The following is an 11,498-nucleotide window of genomic DNA, read 5'->3' as shown; positions in this document are numbered from 1 at the left end:
AAAGTCAGTCTGGCTGTAGCACTGCTAACCTCCATCTCTGAAACCGTAACCACCTTGTTCATGAGGCCAGGGAACAAACATCAAAGTGGTTGGGAAGAGAAACTACCTAACACAGAATGGGAGATCGTGACCACTTGATTATTGAGTGTTCCTTTGCTGTGGACAGCATATTTTGTGTGTGTGAACATCGACACAGACACAAACAGCCTCAGGCTCTGTGCCCATTCTGAGAGCTCCGCCCCAGACCTCCTCACTACCGTTCTCTTACCTTGTTCTTTCCAAGACCCTGTCCATCTAGCCATCGCGAGCACCCTACGCCTTCCCAGTAAGCTCCCAATAACATAGGGTAAGCTCTGAACGCAGTGGGAGGGGGATCTATTTTGGCTATTCAGATGCTGCTTAGTTTAAGACCTAATTAATGGAGAACCAGGAGGTAAAGAAAAATAAGGATTGATGCTTTTCCTTCTCCCAGCTGAGCTTCCCATCCTAGCTCTTGGGTTTTCAGAAAGGGCAGAAGGCCAAGCACATGGAAAGCTCCAGGCAGCCCAGCAGGAGGAGAGGTGAGTCATTTACTTCTTGAGGAATTAGGTTCAGTAATGTCCCATTAATCCGGTTTCATCAGGAAATGAGCTGTGTCACCTAAGCAAATTTTCCAATAACTGAACCTCCCCCTTTCATGTGCCAAAACTTGATTTAATCATTTTGGATGGAAGTCTTTCTAAAACCAATTACATGCTTCCCCGACTATTTCAGTGGAGGATCCTGCCCATGTGCTAACCTTTCCTTGAGGACATGGGGACCACTTATTTATAAGGTTCTAATTTAAGAAAAAATAAGGAGCTATTTGCCCCAATAATGAATTTCCCCATCCTTGCTGTGAGTTTTGAGTTAATCTGCCCACCATCATCATTTTATTTGTTTCCAGCCTCACTTTCTCATGCTCTTTGGTGGCTGTGTGACAAGCCAGACAAGAATGGGTTTTGGAGTCAGATCCAGATATGGATTCTAGCCCTGCCACTTATGGTCTCTCGGCTCCAGGGCTTTCATATGCAATACAAGTACAAGCTGCTTGTTTCTCGTGTGTCTAAAAATTTCTACCGTTCGGTATCATGGTGAGGGCCAAGTACATATTAAGAGGGAAGACCCAATGGTGTGACAGCACCTAATACATTGCAGCTGGTTAATAATAAACATTACCTCCCAGTGAGTGGGTTTGCTTCTTACACTACAATTTCCTTACCATTCCAACTTGCTATGTCTAGTCTGCAAAGGGTCACCTATTTAGGTCTTTAAGCCATTCAAATGCCACAGTCAAGCTCTATCTTTAAAGCCCTCTTCAAGCTTTTCTGTTTAAGAATTACAGATGCATCACCGCTCGACAGAGAAAGAGGAGAAGGTATTTTCTTACTAAACTATTGCTAAGCTCTCAGAGGTGCAGAGAACCATGGAGACTTCCCATACCACCCTCTCCCCTTATTCCCCGCGCCCCCCCCCCCCCAACCTGATTCCTTTCCTTGAGAAACACTCTGCCCTTCATGCAACTGGTAAGGCATGAATAGCAAGTGGGAAATCAGTAGTGAGGGGTATGCTAGTTGCATTTCTTTTTAAAATTTGAGTCCCTGGAGCTAAGACCAGAGCCACATATTGACAGGGGAGGGCACGCCTCTGATAGCAGCCTTCCTCCAGGCTCCTAGAATGCCGATTCATCTTCTTGTGCAATGAAGACCTTTCCAGAGAGAAGGGGAGGGAAGGGGAGGGAAGGGGAGGGAAGGGGAAAGAAGGGAAACGAAGAGAAGGGAAGGCAAGGGAAGGGGTATTCTTGCTATCCACTAAGCACTCAGTACGTGTCAGGCTGTATCTATGTTATTTCATTTATCGCTGACCAGAATCCTGTGGGGTAGATGCTATTATCAGCCCTTTCTTGCAGACGAGGTGAACAGTTTGAGAGGTGGAGGAAAGTTTTCACATTGGTACAGTGGATATGGAAGAATCTCATTTGGTAGGTGATAGAATATAGGGTAGATGTCTACATTGAGATACCCTCTCTCAGGACCCTTACCTTGCCTCATCACACAGAAGGCTAGAAGAAAGAAAGAAATATGGAAACCCTGATGTCAGGTATTTAAAAACTTTTGGGATGGAATCACAAGCTTGGTATCCCAGAGGGCAAGAATGACAGTTGTCATCACCTTTTTTATGTACGCAGCACTTTAGAATTCTCCAAGGTTTGCCCCTCTGTCGCACCCTCCCCAGCCTTTCTTCTTTTTTTTTTTAATTTTTTTTTTAACGTTTTATTTATTTTTGAGACAGAGAGAGAGCATGAATGGGGGAGGGGCAGAGAGAGAGGGAGACACAGAATCGGAAGCAGGCTCCAGGCTCTGAGCCATCAGCCCAGAGCCCGACGCGGGGCTCGAACTCACGGACCGCGAGATGGTGACCTGAGCTGAAGTCGGACGCTTCACCGACTGAGCCACCCAGGTGCCCCTCCCCATCCTTTCTTCTACAATAGCTCCATTGCGTCTATCACAGGAGCTCTCTGGCTTCACTTTCGTCTTTTAAATGGGCAGAACAATCATGAGAACGTTTTAGGAGATCAAATAAGACATTAGCTCTGTTTAGCACCTGGTGCTTAGTAAAATGGTTATTCAATCATTATTTGTGCAATTATGTGTTTACCAATGGTTTCTCCCATAGAGCTCTTGTAGGCCTTGTGCGCCATTGTATCCCCGGCTTCCGCATCACAGGGATTTCCTCAGTAGTATAAGACGTGAATCTGAGGCTCAGGATTGCTGCCAGAAGATGGGTGGAGAGTAGAAACGATCCACTTAAAACAATAAGAGATGAGGGAAAGAAACGGTGTGAACGGAACTAAATGATACCAGTGACGATCCATGACCACAAGTTGCAAAGCTGATGCCAGGGCAGGCTGCCCACGCCTGCTCTAGTGGGTGGGGTTGGCAGGTTTGGATGCAGACTCGACAGTCTCTAGCTTGGCTGGGCAGTGCAGGGGGGTGTGGAGAGCACCGTGCTCAGAGTCTGGAAGTCACGTGAATAATTCCCTCAAGCTTTGTTTCATCTGCAGATTTTACTGGAATGCTTTCTGTTTTCGTCCACGTGACTAGCCACGTTGTGAAATCTTGTTTTGAAGATTACTGGTGGTCAGAGGGCTCTGTCCTTGGCTTTTCCCATCTAAGAAACAGTGTGGGCAAGGCTAATCAGACAGCGATGGCCGCCAAGCAGAGAACATGCCCACTGGAAGATTTTGAGGAGGCTAGGTTGATGGTCTAGCTAGATTTTGCCAAGGAATCTGGCAAACTCTCTGATGATGTGTTTGTACGACATCCATGGAATGTTCTTGATCTGGTCATGTAGTTTGTCAACTCCAGTAAGAAATGAGGCTGGTTTGGTGTGATTCCCTTTGATCAGTCTCTCTCTTCTTTTTCATGTCACAGATATGGACTTGATGTTCTTCTCTTTAATTATTCAGAGGATGGTTTTCAGATAATTTAGTCACTAACATACTGGACATCTGATCAGAGGCAGGCACTAGGTTGCTCCCAATATCGAATTTGACCCTCCTGGCGATCCTCTCTGGTGGGCACTAGACTTGCTCCCATTTTAGAGATGAGAAAATAGAAGCTTAGAAAGATTTTGAAATATGAGAAGGTCACGCATGCATCGTCTAGCATTTGATATTTCTGTGGGAGCCACAGACACCAAAGCCCGTCATCCTGGAAGAGTGAGGGAAAGGAAACTAATATTTAGAAGCAACCATGCTCTGGGCACCTGCTGAGTGCTTGACAAGCCTTGTCTTGTGTGAGATTCATAGCACGTGTAGGAGGGGGTGCTGCTCATGTCTCCTTTTGAGAGGGGCCACCGACACGCGCCCGTTGCCATGGAGTTAGTAAGTGGGGGCAAGCTTGGAGTTCTGGTCATGTGCCACAAACTTGTCCTCCTAGTCACTGTGTGGAGCCATCACCATGTAGGTGGTGCAGGTCAGGCTGGGCCATCCATCTGAGGACTAGGGAGGCTGGAGAACCCGGGAGGGTGTGGCCGTCCCCGGAGCCCTGGGTGTCACAAGCCGTCAGTGTCTGCAAGCTTCCTCCTATTGTCCCCCTGCCCTTTCGGAGCTTCCAATTTTGTGTTCCTTCCCAGCTAAAAATAAGGTTTTGTTTGCACACAGGGCAAAGGCCCTGGGACCCTCCTGAGAAAATCTGCAGAGGAAACAGGACACAGTGTGGACCACAGCGGCAGGAACGTCAGCTGAGCTCCAAGAGGCTGGAAGCACGGAGCGGGAAATGGCACTTCCCCTGCGTTTTTATGTTTAGCTGGGGTTTAATTAATAACCGGCAAACAAGTCTATAATTAACTCGGTTTCCCTTTTGGCCAGCCAAGGGAATAATAATAAAGCTGCTTTTTAAGTCCTCCGTGTTGCTGGAAGGATGGGTGGGAGATCAGGCTGCAAGCAACGCTTGCCCAATAATGAGGGCCCTGCATAGTGTTCATCGCCCCCTCTCCCCTGCAAATCGTATTATCTATACCAGATGTGGCATTAAAAGAAGAATTACTGTACTTCAGGGCTCAAATTATATGTGCCTGATTTATTGCCCTGACTCAGTTGTAATGCTACCTTGCAGAACGCTGATAAATGATAGCTTATTATTTTGCAGAGCGCCTGAGTTGATGAAGATATCAAGGGCAGCAAGGGGTGAACTCTTTCCAGGCTGGGATCATTTGGCTGGCCATTTTGCACTCCTTCGGGACATTTAAGATCTCCTCACACCCACCCTACCAAACACATACCCTTTTGGTTATTTTTATTTTTAATCTCTAAAGTGACATGCCCAAGACCTTGTCTTGGCTTCCAAGATGCCCAGGCATCTTGGACATCAAAGATGAGGCACCAGTTTTTAAGTGTGCCATTCACAACCAACTTCTGACTTCTCTTTCCAGCCTCCCGTTATTCCCCTTCCTACATGTGCTGTCCCGAAGTCCTGTGTGACCTAGCCCGTGCCAGCCTCATTTCTTGTCCGTCTGCCAGAGTGCCTTTCCTCTAGCCCCTTGAACACCCAACACCTTTCTGCCCCAGGACCTTTGTACATGCTGCTCTCTCTGCCTAGAGCTTTCTCCCCTCCTCCTCCTCCTCCTCCTCCTCCCCTTCTTCTTCTTCTTCTTCTTCTTCTTCTTCTTTGTAAATATATTTATCTATTTTGAGAGAGAGAGAGAGCAGGGGAGAGGCAGCGACAGAATCCCAAGTAGTTTCCCTGCTCTCAGTACATACCTGACTCTGGGCTCGAACTCATGAACTGTGAGATCACGACCTGAGCTGAAATCAAGCGTTGGACGCTTAACCAACCCATCCACCCAGGTGCCCTGCGCTTTCTCTCTTCCATCCTTCGTTGGGTTAACCCACTTTTTTTTTTCTTTTGGTCTCAGCAGGAACATCATATTCCCAACCACGATATTTATTAGATAACCCCTTCTATTCAGTCTCATGGTGCCGTGTACTTTTTGCTGCTAGCACTTCCTATAATGTATACTCATTTATTTATTTGTGTGGTTATTTGCCTAATTCCTCCGCCATGAGCACCATCAGGCCAGGGGTCCCTGTTTGTTCAAACAACCTGTTTGCTCATCACTGTAATTCCAGAGCATGACATGGAGCTAGGACCCCTAACATTTTTCATTGAACGAGTGCATGACTCGGTAAATGACCAAGCCGCCTGCCCTGTTCCTCACACTGTTCATCCTCCTCCTCTCGATTCTGTCTGCTTTTGAAAGCATCTCTTTTTCACCCATTCCTGGGCATGTGACCTCGGGCAGGTTGCTTAATCTCCCAGTGGCTCAGTTTTCTCCCTATGTGAAATGAGGGTAACGTTACCCATTAGACTGGCCTCACCTCGTCGTTGTGCAGATTACAAGAATAAGCGTGTTAAGGCACTCGGAGGTGTTCCTGGCTCAGGGTAAGTACCGAATAAAATGCTTAGTAGAAAATATTTAGCGCGCAGCCTAATGTTTACGGCTACGCATTTTTTTCTAACTTGCCTTCAATTTGGGCTTTTGCTCTGGCTCTGCTTCCTCCAGCCACACCCTTTGGCTTTGACTCTGCCTTTCTCAGCACGCAAGGCTTCAAAGCGGGGCACAGGTTAACCAAAAGGATGGTCCGGGTAGACAGGGATGAGCCAATGGCCACTGCAGTGACAGTCTTCAGATGCAATTTGGGCAAACGTGTCTCTACCAGCAATTAGGGGGACCTCAGAGAGTGAGTCCCTGGAGCCCAGTCGCGCAGTGCGGCCCCTTTGCCGAGCACCTGCTGAGTTACGGCCCTGCGGGAGGGCAGGGAGGGCGGGGAGGGGGGTTCGGCATTGGAGAGGGCCTGGTTCTGCTGTCTTCTAGCTCAGAGTCCCACAGAGGCGCCAGCAGGAAGTCAGGAAATGGCAATCAAGGGGGGCTGAGTGATGCAGGAGCACCGAGGAGGGGCAGGTGGCCCAGATGTGGGGAAGCCATTGAAAGGAGTGGATGCCTGAACTGGTTCTGAGAAAGTGGAGATGGCTTCGCCAGGTGCCGAACTGGGGACAGAGGGTTCCAGGCGGAGGGACCGGCAGGAAGATGGCCCCGAGGGGCGGGGGAGCAAGGTGTTCGGCTCACAGGAGGGCTCAGTGTATTTGAAGCAGAGTACAGACAGGTGCGGAGGAAAACGGGGCCTAGGCCTCAGGATCTCACATGTCATGCTGGGCAGGAGGTTGCGTCCTGTACTTGTGAGCAGCGAGGAGAGGCTTTGGAAGAAAAGAATGTCTCAGTCGTCTCCAGATGCTGTAAGAAAGCAACCTGGGCTTCGTAATCCTGTGAGACCAAGGACAGCAGTGAATGCCTCAGCTACACACAGACCCAACTCAGTGCCACGGGGGAGATGGGCTCCAGGAGCACTTTCCGGGGTACCATGTGCACTCCCTGGGGGTCACCAACTTAAAAAAAAATTTTTTTTTTTAACGTTTATTTATTTTTGAGACAGAGAGAGACAGAGCATGAACGGGGGAGGGGCAGAGAGAGAGGGAGACACAGAATTGGAAACAGGCTCCAGGCTCTGAGCCATCTGCCCAGAGCCTGACGCGGGGCTCGAACTCACGGACCGCGAGATCGTGACCTGAGCCGAAGTCGGGCGCTTAACCGACTGAGCCACCCAGGCGCCCCAACCAACTTCTTAAAATCAAGGGCTTTCAAGATGTGCCAGCCCCACAGCATGGAAGGAGCTGCTTTCCACTCATCTCCATTTGCTTTCATAGGTCACGGGGAGTTGCAGATTTATGGAGGAGCAAGCAGGTGGAAAGCAAAGGAGGTGGCTTCTGTTGAGAGTCTACCCCGTAAGGAAGCTAGTACGTGCCTGGAATGCACATTTTCTTCTTCCGTTCTCCTCAAAACCCTGAGAAGAAGGCATTGTGGCCCCTGTTCTCATAGGTGAGAAAATGGAGGCCAGAGAAGCTAGAAAAATTTGTCCAGCTAGCCCTGGAAGAATTTTAGTTTATTTATTTATTTTTTAATTTTTAAAAACACGTTGATTTATTTTGACAGACAAAGAGTGTGTGTGCGTGCAGAGGAGGGGAGGGGCAGAGAGAGAGAGAGAGAGAGAATCCCCAGCAGGCTCCACTCTGTCAGTGCGTGGAACCCCGCCTGGGGCTCGATCTCGGGACTTGTGAGATCACGCCCTGAGCTGAAATCAAGAGTTGGGGGCTTAACTGACTGAGCCACCCAGGCGCCCGGGGAGGTTTAGTTCATTTATTCTCTTGCTACTTTCCCTGGCTGTTTGCTTCATGCAGGACCGAGAGTAGAGTGGTCCTTTGGTACAGGTAACACACTGCTCTCCCAGTCTGTAAGACTGTGAAGTGCCCAGCACTGGGTGTTTCACCCGTTTGATGTTCAGGACATGTTTGCTAATTGACCCTTGAAACTGACAATGAACCTATCAGGCACTAGAGGGCATGATGGATATACGATGTGGAGTGAAATAAAGACGTACAGATGATTTCCTTCCCCCAGCTATTCTTTCCTGCTTTGCACCCATCCGTCATCCGCTCATGTACAAAGTAATTATTGAACGCCTCCCACGTACTAGCTGGTAGGCTAGGGACACTGGGGCTAAAACCTTCCAGTTGCTCATTGGTTGTGCTACCCCACGGGGGGAAGGGCCACATGGGTTTACATCAGGAGAACATACAGGCAGCCTTTCACTCGGGCTGGGAATCATGGAAGCCTTCTCTGAAAAGGCGATATCTGAGCTAGGTTTAATTTTTGTTTGTTTGTTTGTTTATTTTAAGAGAGAGAGCGAGCACAAGTGGCCAGGAACAGAGAGAGAGGGAGAGAGAGAAAATACCAAGCAGACCCCACACCATCAGTGCAGAGCCCGATGTGGGGCTCGAACTCACACAACCACAAGATCATGACCTGAGCTGAAACCAAGAGTTGGACGCGTAACCGACTGAGCGACCCAGGCGCCCCCTGAGCTAGGTTTAAGAAAACGTGTGGAAGCTTGCTTAGTGTAGAAAGAGAGAGAAAAAGGTACCCTGGGCAGAGGGGCCAGCCGAAGCAAAGGCCCAGAAAAAGGAAAGTGAGACTGAGAATGTAGACTTGCCCCGGGGTCTTCAGGAGAGTCTGGGAAAGGTTTTACGTGAATTGGCAGCAGGAGTGAGAAAGGGTTCTTTTCCTGGTCTGTTTTGTCTTTTAGAAAAGATCACATTGGTTGTAAAGAAGAAAATACAAAACCGGCGATGAGAGCAGCTGAAAGGCCATGTTAATCCAGGCAAGCGGTGATGGCAGCCTGAATCGAGGCAGCAGATATACAGATGGAGAGAATTGGATGGAATTCGAGATTTTTTAGGGAAGTAGAATTGACAGATCGCATGACCATGGCAATGAAGGAGCGGACGGTGATTCCCAGGTTTCTGGTTCCGGTGCCAAAAAAATGGAGGTGCCATCACTGGGGTGGAGAACACAGAGGCAGGAGTGGTCCAGGGTTTGGAGGAAGATGACAAGTTGAATTTTAAACAGGCTGAATTTGAACTGCCTTTGGCACATCCAGGTGAGGCTGTCCAGCTGGCACTTCCACACATAGGTCTGGTGCTTAGGGGAACAGAAGGCTCTGGGTGGAAAAGACAGGTTTCTGGAGGTACAGGCATGTGGATGGTGTTGAAAGACACGAATCTGAATGAGTTCAAGTAGGAGTGGTGTTTGAAGAAGGAAGAGCTCACTCACAGTGGGAGGAAGAACCCTGAGGGGCTCAGCAGTCAAGGATCGGGACCTGGAAGGTTGAGTCTCAAGGGTGGGAGGAAGCCTCTATGAGAATAGCATCACTGAATCTCAGAAGGGAAGAACTTTCGGAAGGTTTGGACGATGGTGGCAAAGCTGCGAGGTCAGGAGAAAGGGCAGAGGTATATTTATTGGTTTTCGCAAGTAGCGTGGGTAAGAGCGGTTTCCGAGCTTTAGTGCCTCGGGGAGTGGTGAAAGGCCGAGAAGTGGAGGCGGTGGGTGAGGACACTGTTAACGGGAATCTTGGGTGTGCAGGAAGGGAAAAGGCGGGGAAGGAGCTCTCTAGAAGTACAGAATCAAGTGGGGGGAGGGTTGAACTTAAGACCAGAGAATCTTGACCACATTGATGGAAACATGGTGAGTAAGGAGGAAGAGGTTGAAGACTCAAGATGGGGAGCGGATAGAGACAAATTTAAGGGTGGATTTGTAGGGGATGGGTGGGATGATCCCCTGAGGGAGGAAGCTTCATTCCCGGAAAATGGGAAAAAAAAAAAAAAAAAAAAAAAGATATTCTAAACCAGAATGGGATGAGGTAACTCCCTCAGCCACACCTGCCTGAGGCTGGAAATTGGCCTTGGAACGCCAGTGCGAGTCTCCACAGTTTGTTTTGTCTGCTTGTTTGTCCCCTCAGCTTGTTTCCAATCGCCCACAGCCTTGAAGCTGCTCCTTCACTGTCTGTGAACCATCTGACTTAGCAGGGCCGGTTCCCATCCCCACGGGTGAAATCAGTTATTCTCAGCTTATTATTTCTGCTCTCTTTATAAAGTTCCCAGATGAAGATCCTTCCAGGCATGGTCAGAGATGGAAGAAATGAGGGAGTAGACGAGTACGTGAATGCTCACTCCTGATCTCTTGCATTCGAGGGTTGGGCAGGTATTTATGAAGCAACTACTATATACAAGTCACTGGGCATGTGCTTGGGTCACGATGATGAACCAGATGGAGCTCATAGAGCTTGCTGCCTGGTCAGGGCTACAGATAGGAAAATAGGCAATTGGAACACGAAGGGCTAAATGCTGTGATTAGCTCCTGAGGGAGGGGTGGAGGGGGAGATAATCTATACACAGGAGATGGCCTCCGGGTGACTAACCGGAAGCCTGAGCTCTCCAGGTTAATCCACGTTCACTATCATAATCTGGACTGTTATTTTATGAATGGAAAAGCAGAATATTTCTATCAGAATCTGCTACACTTATGAATGTATGAATGAATAAATGAATGAATGGATGGATGGATGGATGGTTTCTTTCATCCTCTTAACGGTCTAAGTCATTTGTCTTTGAACTCTTGCTTCCCAGAAAGTGTCAGCCTTCAGGAACCAGCTGCCCAGCGTCAGGAGATTTTGGAAATAGTTGAAATGTTCTAATTCTAGCCTGTTCTTTTCCAGTATCCTCACTTTTCCGAGGAGAAACCATGTGGCTTCTCATCTCACTCTCATAAGTATTTAAGGGAAGGCACTTGAACTTTGAATGGGGAGCGTATTTTCCACTGCACACACTAGCTTCTTCTCCACGCTGAAGGTCATTTAACTGACCCAAAGGCTCCTGTGAGTCCTGTTCAAATGATCATTGGTGGAGGATGGCTTTTCTTGGAAATCATGGAGATGACTGGGACAGACCTACAGTTGTAGCTACTCTGCCTTAGTCTTTGGCCAGGCCACCCGGAAACCACTTCCCGGCAGAAGTGGTTTTTACATTTGCATCTCTCAGGAGGGAAAAGAATCTACAGCTTTCCCACATCTCCATTATGGTGATTAGAAATAATAAAAGTCAGAAAGTTACAGAGATGAGATTAGTTGATGTCCGAGGATCTAAAAGTCAAATGGTTGCTAATAAAAATATGAATAATACTGGCTTCTGTTCATGGTGTCTATTATGTGCCAGCGCAGTGAGGTGACACGTCGTTTGCGTCCCTGCCCAAAGAAGTGAAGCAAAGACAGGGGGCAGTGCCGAATGGAGGAGAGAGAAGGATCCAGCCAGGCCTGCGTTCCAAGCTTGACCGCCGGGGCCCTGGATGCTCAGGTAAGACTCCATCATCGTTCATCATAGGTTGAGAGGGGAATTCAGAGACAACACTCCAAACAACCAAGAGTTATTAGCCAGTCAACAAAGTCTCCTAAAGATTTACAGCGTGCTGCTTGTCAGGGTAATAGGAGAGATGTGGAAAGCTGTCCAGAAAAAAAGTACTGCATGGAAGAA

The 11,498-nt window shown here is 48.4% G+C and overlaps 1 long non-coding RNA gene across 1 annotated transcript; it reads left to right on the top strand.

The window, feature by feature from the left end:
* Window positions 1-280: 280 nt before the first annotated feature.
* On the top strand, window positions 281-4,631 carry LOC132673046 (uncharacterized). Its single transcript, XR_009607851.2, has 3 exons — window positions 281-346; window positions 473-560; window positions 4,184-4,631. It is a non-coding gene; the product is annotated as an uncharacterized LOC132673046 (long non-coding RNA).
* Window positions 4,632-11,498: the final 6,867 nt, after the last annotated feature.

Source organism: Panthera onca, chromosome C1 (assembly GCF_046562875.1).
Source record: "Panthera onca isolate mPanOnc1 chromosome C1, mPanOnc1 haplotype 2, whole genome shotgun sequence".
Taxonomy (NCBI): Eukaryota; Metazoa; Chordata; class Mammalia; order Carnivora; family Felidae; genus Panthera; species Panthera onca.
The sequence above is the reverse complement of the archived record's forward strand: the minus strand, read 5'-3'. Positions and strand labels throughout refer to the sequence as shown.